This window comes from Apium graveolens, chromosome 2 (assembly GCF_009905375.1).
Source record: "Apium graveolens cultivar Ventura chromosome 2, ASM990537v1, whole genome shotgun sequence".
Taxonomy (NCBI): Eukaryota; Viridiplantae; Streptophyta; class Magnoliopsida; order Apiales; family Apiaceae; genus Apium; species Apium graveolens.
Window position 1 is genome coordinate 141,392,810 of NC_133648.1, and position 14,009 is coordinate 141,406,818.

Below are 14,009 nucleotides of genomic sequence, written 5' to 3' on the forward strand. Positions count from 1 at the left end.
ATAGCACCCAAGATATTTAAAAAAAATTCTCCATATATTATGAACAATACATTAAAATCACGTATCATATTTTGTGGTGCAGCGACATCCTATCCCCAATTACTTTTGAGTGGCATTTATGACACTTTATTACACTCCATAAAACTTTGAATTGGTGTAAATGTACTCAAGTTGTTGGTGTTTTAATATGTTTTCTAGTGTTTTTGCATTTCAGACATTATTCTAAGAATCGGGTGAATTAGCATTGTTTTGGTGCTAATATGGTGTTAGGATGATGTTCAAAGAATAAAGCTCCGGAAGCCAACTCGATTACAGCAGGAATTAAATAAATTCAGAAGTTTTTCCAGAAGCACGGCGCGCCCGCGCTGGTCTAGCGCACGGCCGCGCTCATTTGTCAGAAAGCAACGCACCCGCATTGATGAAGCACGTGACTGCGCCGGGTCAGGATCGCAGAATCATGATTCTAGTTGATTTACAATTGGAGGACTTCTATCTTGCATGGGCTACTATATATACTTAAATAAAGGACGTTTTCTGAAGAGACGGATATACTAGAGCACAAGGAGAGCCGTAAGAAGACCGTGTTAGCACGATTCAACGAAGACAAAGAAGATCTTGTTTTTACTTGTAAATCTTTATTCTAAGTTGTAATTGGGATGCTAGTTTTCTTATTCGTGAATCTTACTCTTGTTTCGTACTTGGTTTTATTATTTATTCAGTATAAAGACTACGTTTATTAAATCATGCTTTCATCGGGACCCACATTGATGATGAGTCCAATTATGGGCTAATCATTATCGTGGGGTTCCAGCTGATTTATTTATGAATTTCTTTAGTTAATTTGTTTCGATACCTTAGTGTGTGGTGATTGTTTGATAACCTAGTATTGGTTGTGCTTATTCGTCTTATGAGCGTCGTGAACTTATAAAATAGCTTGTTAATTCTTAATGAAGCGAAAGTGAATTTAAGGGTTTAGAACTTGCCATGCTAGCATAGGTTCATGTGTTATTGTCATGCATGATTTGTAGGTAATTTTAACCATCTTACTTGCCCTATGTAATCATGATGGATTATATTGTCAAATTCTATAGATATGGCGCCCTCCAAACCCGGGTCAGAAGTTTGGGGTCCACAATATATAAACCTGTATGTGAAATATTTTTTGCAATGACCCTGCTTTTCATAACCACGGATCGCAACAGGTTAAAGTATGAAAACAAGCCACAACCTTAACTTTTATTACAACGTACCAAATCCCAACTAATTTAACTTACAACTGATAATGAGATTACTCTTACAATCTTACTATTTCACTACTGTGATAAGCTCCTGCTAGCTTGATCCAACATAATCTAGAATCCTAGCTCGCACTTTGGACTGAAGAACTTCACTATCATCCATATCCTTCTTAACTGTAAAATATATAAAAAGATTTGCAAGAGTGAGCTAACTAGCTCAGAGTCATATTATCAATAACTGAGGTTAAACAATGATCAAACGAGATGATTCAAAAGAATCAAGTTTCTTGTTAAACAACTAATAGAATTGGATATTCATTTTAAGTATTTTAAAACCAAGATTAGGCTGCTGATCAGTCATGCACTAACCCCGAGTAAAGCACACAGCACTGCTCTAACTACTGGATCCAAGGCACACATTGGCCTAACTTGACCATCGATATGGTCTGACCACGAATCTGGTCCACATAAAGAAAATTATCCAATTCTAAAGCAGTTCAATATGATAAACAATATAATTCATAAAACCGGATCATAATCAATAACAATAAAACATTTGTATAAGAGCATGGTGAAAATTCATGGGTACCAAAAGGGTATGTCAAAGTATATAAAAGAAGTGGCCTCCAGCCTGTAGAATAATCGGGTATTAGATAAATAATGTTTTTACAAGGTTTTAGCACTTTGATGTCACAAGGTATGGTTGAGTATAAAAGTTTTTGTATGTGTAAACAATTCTGTTCCAGTGTTTGGGATATGATGGATATATATTTGTGGAGCGGCATCGTGTTTGTGTGGTTTAGTATCTGGTAAATCAACAAGAAATGGTTCAAAAAGAATAAGGCTTACGGCTCAAAGATCAAATGATGTGGCTCAGGTTCAAGGCTGAAGGATTCAAAGTACTTTCAACATAAAACAAAGCTATTTTGAACACTTAACAATATGTTACGAGAAAGTGTAGAAATATTTGCATTATATATCGAAAAAGGTTTAGAAGTACTTGCCTTATCATAATCGATTTCATCTTCACTTGTACTTGTCTAATGACTCCATTCAACAATCACTCGTCGGCTTCTCATATGCCTCGCTTTTATCCTCTGATCACTTACTGTATTTTCTACATGTCAATTCTATTTTCTGATCACCTGCTTTTCTTTCCTATGCCTTGCTTACTCTGCTAGGAATCATAAGTATCTATTAATATTTAACTCATATGATTCTATTCGACATACACTTCTATCTACCCTTCATTTTACCCAAATCTGATTAACGGATTGAAAGTTACGCTATAAACAAGTAATCACGGAACATATAAATCGACAGTCAACCAACAAGTCACATATAACACATAGCACATCACATAATTAATGATATATCATTTATAAAGAAGTCTCGGGTCATAAACAGGTTTTCGGTTATTTAAAATGATTTTTAAAACATTTTTTTTCGGAATTAAAACGGGTCGTTGGATCAGTTTCGGAGTAATAAACAAGATTCGGCTGGCCAATTCTGGCTTCAAAACAATTTTATAATAATTATCGAGCCTTGAAAACAATTTAAAATAATATTTTAAAGCTCGAAACTATTTTTCCGAATTTTTAAATCATTTATAAATAATTAAATCCAATTAAATAATCAATTAAAATCAATTAATAAATAATCAAACTAATTAATCAATTAATATATAAATTAATTGATCAATTAATTAATTATATATTAATTAAAATTAATTAATTAAGTAATTTAGATTTATTTTTAAATTAAAAAAAATGATTTCAGAATTTTTTGAAAATAAAAATCAATTCTGGAAATGATTTTATAAAAGAAATCCAGTTTTTAAAAGATTTTAAAACAGAAATCCAGTTCCTGAAAGTTTCAAAAACTTTCAGGTACTAATTTGCAAATCTGCCAAAAATATTTCTGATTTAGGAACTTTTTAGATCAAAACCTGGTCAAAAATATAAACAAAACGGGTTAACAATCGGATTGCCAAGAACAACCCAGACCCGCCGGAAATTTTGCAGAATCCGGCGAGGTCGGGAAGCTCCGGCGACCCCGATTAATGCTCTGGTCTGGTTTTTGCTTGGAATTCATTTACAGCCTTCCCAGAAACACTAATCAAGTAACAATCATCACAAACCATGTCTGGAACACAACCTCCGGCCAAAATCGACATAAACTCCGGCGAAAACTGTAAAAGACAACTCCGTACTTATCAGGAATCGTTTGTGATATCTAAATACATGGTTCAATTGCAAATTTGATAAGGAACACAAAGAACCCATCAAGATCGACTGAAAACCCCTAACAAAGATTTCCCCAAATCGAATTGAAAACATTCAAAGTAATATAAACCCAAATTTCTAAATTCCGAGAATCAAACCCAAAATTAAACATGCTATTGAACTCTAAATCAAGAGTATAATATACCAAAATGATCAGGAAAACAAGCTCTACAACATACAATCATCAAATCATACAAACAATCTCTCGTACAAAAATTCATAATTTAAATACCAATAAATTCGAATATAATTAATTAAATAGGAAATCACCTGATGTTTCTGGTTTGAAATTGATGGAATATTTGGATTCTAGATTTCAGTAGCTTCGTTTTGAGTATATATACGCCAAAATCGGATATCGATAACGCCTTCGAATTTGTGTTTGATTACGAAGAACAAAATATAATTATAGTATTTTCTCTGTAAAAAACTCTGTAAATACTGTTTGCAAATGATTTCTGGTACAAATAAAATACGGTAGAGGCTATTTATAATTATGGGAAATTAGTATCCCGTTGGATCATTCCGGATATAAAATGGTACGTTTATTTATAAAAACTGATCCAAACGGTACCGGTTTTCGAGATAATTATCCAAATCAGTACAATTTGTACTGCGGTCTTGGTCTCAGCGCCTGGTTACACGTATTACGAGGTGATAATTGTGATAGTTTAATAAAAAGCTCCCGTTTATCGAAAATACGAGTTTTATTGATTTACCGAAACAAATATTGTATCGAAAATGTTGCGCCGGGACCCGCGCAGGACAAACCGTACGCCGGATCGAAAAAGTCGAAACATGGAAAATGCTCAGAATATTGCAATTAGGTTAGGAAGGAGTTCTCGGAAGAGTTTCGGGTTCTAAAAACATAAAAACGGATGACGTTGGTTGGTTCCCGTTTTTATAAAATAGATTTTAAATACCCGGAAAAAGATTTTATAAAATCCATATGATTCCTATAAATTCATAAATCAACATAAAACTAATTAGGAAGAGATGACAATTATCTATATTTTATTTGGAACATATAAAAATTGAAATACTCAATTAATAATATTTTTAAACATCCAAACACATTTAACACTTAACAAATAATTCACAGAATAGATACTGAATACATACAATAATTATCTATTAGCAACAATAATTACACGATATATCTCGGATATTACAATAGACATATAGGGTCTCAATATAATTGGTATCTATGCAGCTTCTATCTCTTTTGTGGATGTCTGGTAGTATGGTATTCGTGCAACGAAAGTTGGCGTTTATCAGTTTCGTGTTATCTGATTAGTGTCATCACCATTAAATGCTAAGGTTAAGAACGAAAAGGCTATTGAATAAAGTTAGAATCCATTATTTATCATATATATTAATCCAACATTCTTATTCTCTTAGTTATAATTGTTAGTTTAATTCTTAGTTATAAACAATCACGAATTGTTATTCGTCTTAGCATTGGATAATATCCATATCATCGGTGCATAAGTGCATAAATTAATTAGTTAACCAACCCAGTCTCTGTGGGAACGAACTAGAAATAATTCTATATTGCTTGTGAACGCGTATACTTGCGTGTATTATTAGCGCGTGTTTAGCGACTAACAAGTTTTTGGCACCGCTGCTGGGGACTGCAGTGTTAATTTTTTATTTATGTGTTTGTCATCAGTGATCGTTAAAGTTCATAGACTCGGACATTGTTACTTATCTATTCCTTTGTCTTATTTCAGGTACTCTAGAGAGCATGTATGCATACGCATTCGCGATCTTGTAAGAGAACTCTGGATAAAGCCGAGGAAGAAGTTGTAGTGGTTCGAAGGGAGGTTTTTGAGGATGACGAGAAGATAGAAGAAGAAGAAGAAGAAGAAGAAGAAGAAGAAGAAGAAGAAGAAGAAGAAGAAGAAGAAGAAGAAGAAGAAGAAGAAGAAGAAGAAGAAGAAGAAGAAGAAGAAGAAGAAGAAGAAGAAGAAGAAGAAGAAGAAGAAGAAGAAGAAGAAGAAGAAGAAGAAGAAGAAGAAGAAGAAGAAGAAGAAGAAGAAGAAGAAGAAGAAGAAGAAGAAGAAGAAGAAGAAGAAGAAGAAGAAGAAGAAGAAGAAGAAGAAGAAGAAGAAGAAGAAGAAGAAGAAGAAGAAGAAGAAGAAGAAGAAGAAGAAGAAGAAGAAGAAGAAGAAGAAGAAGAAGAAGAAGAAGAAGAAGAAGAAGAAGAAGAAGAAGAAGAAGAAGAAGAAGAAGAAGAAGAAGAAGAAGAAGAAGAAGAAGAAGAAGAAGAAGAAGAAGAAGAAGTAGAGGAACCTGTTTTAGTAATGATGGGGGATTAAGCAGAAATTCCTAAGGCTTTGATGGACTATTCTCAGCCTAAGATCAATGATATTCAGTCAAGCATCATCAGGCCAGCCATCTCGGCTAACACTTTTGAGATCAAATCAAGCACGATTTAGATGATACAGAACTCAGTTCAGTTTGGGGGTTCTCCTACTGAAGACCCCAACATGCACATCAGGGATTTTATTGATATCTGCGGCACTTTCAAGTTCAATGGTGTGACTGAAGATGCTATCAAGCTGTGACTCTTCCCATTCTCTCTAAGGGATAAAGTGAAGTGCTGGTTATATTCTCTACCACCAGGGTCTATCAGTACTTGGGAGGATCTTGCTCAAAAGTTTCTCACTAAATTCTTCCTTATGGAAAAGACTGCTGCAATCAGGAATGCTCTTACTCAGTTTGCTCAGCAAACTGGAGAATCTCTGTGTGAGGCTTAGGATCGATATAAGAAGATGCTAAGGAAGTGCCCACACTATGGCATGCCTGATTGGATGATTATAAACTGTTTCTATAATGGATTGGGTGCTAGTTCTAGACCCATACTCGATGCAGCATCAGGAGGAGCCTTGTGGGCTAAGAGCTACAATGAGGCTTATGAATTGATTGAACTGATGGCTGCTAATGAATACCAGAATCCTTCCCAGAGACTGACTTAGAGAAAAGTAGCAGGAATTCTAGAGTTGGATGCAGCAACTGCTATAGCTGCCCAACTTAAGGCTTTGACGATGAAGGTGGACACTTTAACTAACTATGGAGTTAATCAAATCACTAGTGTCTGTGAGCTTTGTGCTAGTGCCCATGAGACTTATCAGTGCGCTATTTCTAGTGAATCAGCTCAGTTCGTGAGCAATTTTCAGCGATCGCAACAACCTGTGCCAACCACTTATCATCCCAACAACCGCAATCATCCTAATTTCAGTTTTAGCAACGCTCAGAATGTGGTTCAGCAGCCTTACCAACGGTATCCAGCTAAGTAGTACAACCCCCTGGTTTTCAGCAACCGCAATTTGCACCAAGGCAGCAACTTCAGCTGCAACAAGCTAATGAAAAATATAAATTAGAGGAGTTGAAGCTTATGTGCAAGAGTCAAGCTATTTTTATCAAGACCTTGGAAAATCATATTGGACAAATTGATAATGCCTTGCTTAATCATCAACCTGGTACATTACCTAGTGACACTGAAGTGCCAGGATAGAGAGAAGCTAAGGAGCATGTGAAGGCAATCATTTTGAGGTCTGGAAAGGTTGTGAATCCCGAATAAACTCAAGTTTCGACTGAAGAAGCTGGGGCTGAAGAAGAAGTAGAGCAGCAGGAAGTAGAAGTGGAACCAAGGAAGACTACTGTTGAGCACACTCTTCCTGAGGGTAATACAGGGGAGAAATAGATCTATCCTCCACCGCCTTTTCCTAAGCGGCTGCAGAAGAAAAAGGCGGATAAGCAATTTGAGAAGTTTCTGGAGGTATTCAAGAAACTTCATATCAACATACCTTTCGTTGAGGCTCTTGAGCAGATGCCTAGTTACGCAAAGTTTATAAAAGGTATACTCTCTCGGAAAGTGAAGCTAGATGATTTAGAGACTATCGCTCTCACGGAGGAATGCAGTGATGTGCTACAATAGAAGTTGCCTCCGAAGCTCAAGGATCCAGGAAGCTTCACTATTCCATGCACTATTGGAAAAATGTCTTTTAACAGATGCTTATGTGACCTGGGAGCAAGCATCAATCTGATGCCTTTGTCAATCTTCAAGAAGTTAAACTTGCCTGATCCAAAACCGACTTATATGACTTTGCAGTTGGCCGACCGTTCTATTACATATTCGCGAGGAAGTGTGGAGGATGTCTTGGTCAAGGTTGATAAACTCATTTTCTCTGCTAATTTCGTAATTCTTGATTTCGATGAGGATAAGAAGATTCCCAAAATTTTGGGAAGACCTTTCTTGGCAACTGGCCGAACATTGATAAATGTGCAGAAGGGTGAGCTTACAATGCGAGTGTCGGATTAGGATGTAACTTTTAATGTGTTAAATGCTATGAAATTTCCTACGGAGAATGAGGAGTGCTTAAAGGTGGAGTTGGTCAATTATATGGTTACTTCTGAACTTGATCAATTGCTAAGATTTGATGCATTAGAGAAGGCCTTATTGGGGAATTCAGATAGTGAGGAGGATGAAGGTGAAGAGCAATTGCAATATCTAAATGCTTCTCCCTGGAAGAGGAAGATTGATATGCCTTTTGAATCTCTTGGGATGGAGGAATTGAACAAAGCTCCTAAATGCCTCAAGCCATCTATTGAGGAAGCTCCTACTCTTGATCTTAAGCCTTTACCTGAACATTTGAGGTATGCGTTTTTAGGTGATGCATCTACTTTTCCTATTATTATTGTATCTGACCTTTCAGGTAGCGATGAGGAGAAGCTTTTGAGGATTTTAAGAGAGTTCAAATCGGCAATTGGATGGACTATAGCATATATTTAGGGAATCAACCATTCTTATTGCATGCATAAATTTTGCTAGAGGAAGGTAGCAAGCCTACGGTCGAGCAACAAAGAAGACTTAATCCAATCATGAAGGAAGTAGTGAAGAAGGAAATTCTTAAGTGGCTAGATGCAGGAATTATTTATCCCATTTCTGACAGTTCTTGGGTGAGTCCAGTTCAGTGTGTACCGAAGACGGGAGGTATCACAATTGTTGTTAATGAGAAGAATGAGCTCATTCCTACTTGAACAGTTACGGGATGTAGAGTTTGTATGGACTACAGGAAGCTAAGCAAGGCCACTAGGAAGGATCACTTCCCTCTGCCTTTTATTGACCAGATGCTTCACCGATTAGCTGGTCACGAGTATTACTTTCTTCTGGATGGTTATTCAGGTTACAATCAGATTTGTATTGCTCCGGAAGATCAAGAGAAGACTATTTTTACTTGTCTATTTGGTACTTTCGCCTTCAGACGAGTTTCATTTAGTCTATGTGGTGCATCAGCCACATTTCAGAGATGTATGATGGCCATCTTTTCTGATATGATTGGCCAGAATGTGGAGGTGTTCATGGACCATTTCTTTGTATTTGGCGATTCTTTTGTTGAATGCTTGCAAAATCTTGGACATGTTCTCAAGAGGTGCGTTGAGACCAACTTGGTTCTCAATTGGGAGAAATGTCACTTTATGGTGCGACAGGGCATTATTCTTGGGCACAAGGTTTCTAGTAAGGGTCTTGAGGTGGACAAAGCCAAGGTGGGGGTCATTGAAAATTTTCCTCCACCAATTTCTGTTAAGGGAATTCACAGTTTTCTTGGTCATGCGAGTTTCTATAGGAGATTCATCAAGGACTTGTCCAAGATTTTGAAGCCATTATGCAATTTACTAATGAAAGATGTCCCTTTCAAGTTTGATGACGAGTGCCTTGCCGCTTTTGAGACATTGAAGAAGAGTTTAATCACGGCACATGTCATAACTGCACCTAACTAGAATGAACCTTTTGAGATGATGTGCAATGCCAATGACTATGTAGTTGGAGCAGTTCTTGGGCAGAGAAAGAACAACATATTTCATGTGGTCTACTATGCTAGTAAGACCTTGAATGGTGCTCAACTGAATTATACTACTACGGAGAAAGAACTTTTGGCTATTGTCTATGGTTTTGAGAAATTTCGATCTTATCTACTTGGGACTAATGTGACAGTTTACACTGATCATGCTGCAATTCATTATCTCGTCTCAAAGAAGGAATCGAAGCCTAGATTGATTAGATGGGTTCTTCTGGTGCAAGAATTTGAATTAGAGATCAAGGACAGAAAGGGGACTGAAAATCAAGTCGTTAATCATCTCTCGCGTTTAGAGAACCCTAATGCTACTTCACTGGACAAGACATTGATAAATGAGTCTTTTCCCGATGAGCAGCTGTTTGGAGTGCAAGAGGAACCATGGTTTGGAGACATTGTGAACTACCTTATGAGTAACATCATGCTTCCCGACTTATCATACGCTCAAAGGAAAAAGTTTCTACATGAAGTGGTATATGTGGGATGAGCCATTTATTTTTCGTCAAAGAGCTGACCAAATCATCAGGAAATGTATTCCATACAGTGAAACGGGGGGGATCTTGCGAGATTGCCACTCAACGGGTTATGGAGGACACTATGGTGGAGAAAAGATAGCAGCTCATATTCTTCAAGCAGGTTTCTTTTGGCCAACCTTGTTTAAAGATGCTCATCGGTTTATTTTGAAATATGATCAATGTCAACGTGTGGGTAATATGTCTAAGAGGGATGAGATGCCTCTTAATGTGCTTCTCGAAGTTGATGTCTTCGATGTCTGGGGAATTGACTTCATGGGACCATTTGTCTCATCGTGTAACAATCAGTATATCTTGTTGGCGGTTCATTATGTGTCGAAATGGGTTAAAGTTAAGGCATTGCCAACGAATGATGCGAATCTGGTACTTAATTTTCTTCACAAGAAGATATTCACAAGGTTTGGAACTCCAAGAGTCATAATCAGTGATTAGGGGTCGCATTTTTGCAACCGCAAGTTCACTGCTATGATGCAAAGGTATGATGTGAATCATCGCATTGATACGGCTTATCATCCTCAGATGAATGGTCAAGCTGAGGTATCTAACAGAGAGATTAAGCGCATCTTAGAGAAAGTTGTGTGTCCATCAATGAAAGATTGGTCTTTGAAGCTTGATGAAGCTGTTTAGGCTTATAGAACAGCATATAAGACTCCCTTGGGAATGTCGCTGTTTCAGTTGGTTTATGGTAAGGGGTTTCATTTGCATGTGGAGCTCGATCATAAGGTGTATTGGGCTTTGAAGAAATTGAATCTGGATTTGGATGTAGCTGGTAAGAAGAGGATGTTCCAATTAAATGAGCTCGACAAGTTTTGACTTCAATCATATGAGAAAAACAAAATGTATAAGGAGAAAGTCAAGAGTTGGCACGATCGGGGTCTAATGCTCAAATTATTTGTGTCGGGGCAACAAGTTCTTTTGTTTAACTCTCGTCTCCGTCTTTTTCCTGAAAAGTTGAAGTCAAGATGGTCAGGTTCGTTCATTGTCAAAACTGTGTTTCCACATGGAGCGATGGAGATTTTTGAAAATGATCTGGGCCAAACATTCAAGGTAAATGGTCAGAGGTTGAAGCATTACTATGGTGACATGGCAAACTGCGAGGTGGTTAGTGCCCTTTTATAGTTCGTTTGATCTCGAGTTTTTATGTCAAGCTAACGATGTAAAGCAAGCGCTTCTTGGGAGGCAACCCAAGTTTGTTGTACATTAGTAAGTAGAGGAAGCAAGAAGAAAAGAGAAAATCTTTAAAAAATTAGAAAAACAGAAAAAATCAGGGCCAACTTTAGAAGCCATGCGCGGCCGCGCTGATCTAGCGCGCGGCCGCGCTAAAATTACAAAGACACGGTGCGCCCGCGCTAATCTGGTGCGCGGCCGCACCGACTTGGCAGAAGTAGAGTGCACCCGTGTTATCTTAACGCGCGGCCGCGCCGAGGTCCCGAGGCAGAAAAATAAAAATAGCAGTTTTGAAGAGGAAAAATCGGGATTTTTGCTAGAAAATCAATTCCTACCCGAAATTTACTCTCCCACATCCGAAATTTCCCTCTCCAAATCAAACCCATTATTCCCACTATTCTTATATACAATTCCCACTTCTATTCTATATATAATTCTTTTTTCACCTCCTATAAATACATACACTTATACACAAACTTCTTCACCACTTCACAAATTTCTCAAACACAAATTCTCTCTCAAACACAAACTCTTATTCTCTCTACTCAATTCCAATGGCACCTAAGAGATAAAGAACTCAAGTAAGCAGCATCACCATTGATTCTTCTTGTGTGGGTAGTGTAAGGCCGAGTTTTTCTACTCCCGAGGCTAAATCGGAGTATACGGGGCTTCTCTCAAAGCCTATTGCTAAGGAGAGAGGTTTTCTGTCATCGAAGAAGGATGGTAAGCTGTTAGAGATGATTCTGGAGATGGGCTGGGTTCCTTTTTGTGAGGCACCCGCTGCTGTGCCCATGAGTGTTGTTCGTGAGTTCTATGCGAACACGAAGGCTGAGAAGAATGGCTTCACGGTGGTGCGAGGGATGACTGTGGAGTATAGTGCTGATGCTATTAGGAGAGTGATTGAGCAGCCCGCGAGGAAGCCCGTGCAGGATACTTGGAATGATAAGTCTCTAGAGGATTTTGATCTGGATCTTATTGTTGCTACACTATGCATGCCTGATACACACTGGAAGATCAAGAGGGGCACTATTGAGTACTCTACATTTCCGTCTTCCAGCATGAACAGGTTTGCCCATGCATGGAACGTGTTTATTTATGCTAACATCATGCCATCTTCGCATGTGCATGAGATTACTGTGGAGCGTGCACGGCTGTTGTGGGGCATTCTTCAAGGCGATTATGTGGATCTTGGTATGGTGATTTATCAGGGTATTCTGAAGTTCTTTAGGGGGAGTACCATGGGGTCTATACCGTATGCGTCCATCGTGATGAAATTGTGCGTGGCAGTTGGTGTTCATTAGCCAGCACATGAGCAGTGGCAGATCCTGGGTTATAACGACTCGTGTATTTTCTTTTATTTTTAATATTTTAAGAGTGTAATAATTGAATACAAAATTAAATAAAATGTGTGAATTGATTTTTGGCAGCAGTGTGTTAATTTTTATTATTTATCTGTGATATATTGATATATGGGTTGAATTGTGTGATTTATTATTGAGATATATGGTTTTGTTATGCTTTTAAAAGTGATTTTATTACAATTTTAATTTCATAAAAATATGGATTATTTCTAAAAATTAGTTTTATAGTTTTATAATTACAATAATTATTTTTAGGATTTTATAAAATTGAGAAACAATATTTCACTAATTATTTATCCTTAAATGATTTTCTGATTGTGTTTATTTGTAGAATCAATATTTAATTTCAGAATTATTCAAAAATCTCGAAACTCATATTTTATTAAGTTTATAATATTCTGAGAATTTTAAAATTAATTTGGAAATTTTCGGGATTAATTTCACCCGCGTGTTGTTCAGTTTAATGGTTAAAAGCGGGTATAAAGTGCACTTCAAGAATTATTTTAAAATTTTAAAATTTATAGTTTTATAAACTTCGGGATATTTATGACATTTTAAGACTACTTTCGTAATTTTCTGAAATTGTTTTTCGTGCATTTCAGTCCGTTAATTTCAAATTTTAAGACAAATCGAACCACAAAACTTACGTATTTATCTTAAATGTTACGTGTCAATTAATTAAGGATACTTCTCAATTACCACAGCTACGTGTCAGATTAGAAAACATGTTAGAATGTTACAATTACTAATTAAATAAAGCATTTTATATCTCTCCCTCACTCCCTGTTTCCCCCTCACTTCACCATTCTTTTTTTTTTCCAATCACCACACCCGCACCTCCCTTCTTCTTCTTTCTTTCGATTTTCCGGCAACACCTACCTCTTTCGTTTCCGTTACAAAGCTCCTCCTCTGTCTTCCCTTCCCTTCCCCACTTCGCCGTTCCATTTTTTTTCTTTCCGGTTGACCTCCCTCCTGCCCATTTCCAAGCCGTCTTCCCTTCTTCCTTCCAATTTCCTTCCCGTTTATCTTCTTCAGCCCATCAGGTAGGTAGATACATAAAAAAATATGTAAGAAATTATGAGGAATTTATGTATGTATGTATGTATGTATGTATTCGGGGTCGATGTGACACCCTCAATCTCGGGGTTAGGAAATGAGGACCCACTCTACTAATTAAATAAGCATAAACCCCGATTCGCTACTAACAGGATCAAACATGATAAAGTATGAGACAAGATTACAACTACCAATCATAAAATATAGCTTACAACCCCAAAATAAAAACCAAATATACATAGTCGATCCCGTCTTGGAACCGACATATAACCCATTGTATCTTTACAACTCTCGGGCTAAGCATTTGCTCACTCAAAAACTTTACTACCTGCTCTGGCAACCGAAAGCCCTCAACATGATAGGGACCACCAGGTACGCTCTTACGAGCAGTGCGCCTAAGCCTGGCCATCTTCTTGCTTAACTGCCATGGTTAGATTAAAATAAAACATATGAGTATAAAACTCAGCAAGTAACTAAAAAGCAGTCCTATAATATAAAATTCACAATA

General features: G+C 37.2%; 1 non-coding gene across 1 annotated transcript; it reads right to left on the reverse strand.

The window, feature by feature from the left end:
• Positions 1-6,222: 6,222 nt before the first annotated feature.
• Positions 6,223-6,329, reverse strand: LOC141709140 (small nucleolar RNA R71). Its single transcript, XR_012569732.1, has one exon. It is a non-coding gene; the product is annotated as a small nucleolar RNA R71 (small nucleolar RNA).
• Positions 6,330-14,009: the final 7,680 nt, after the last annotated feature.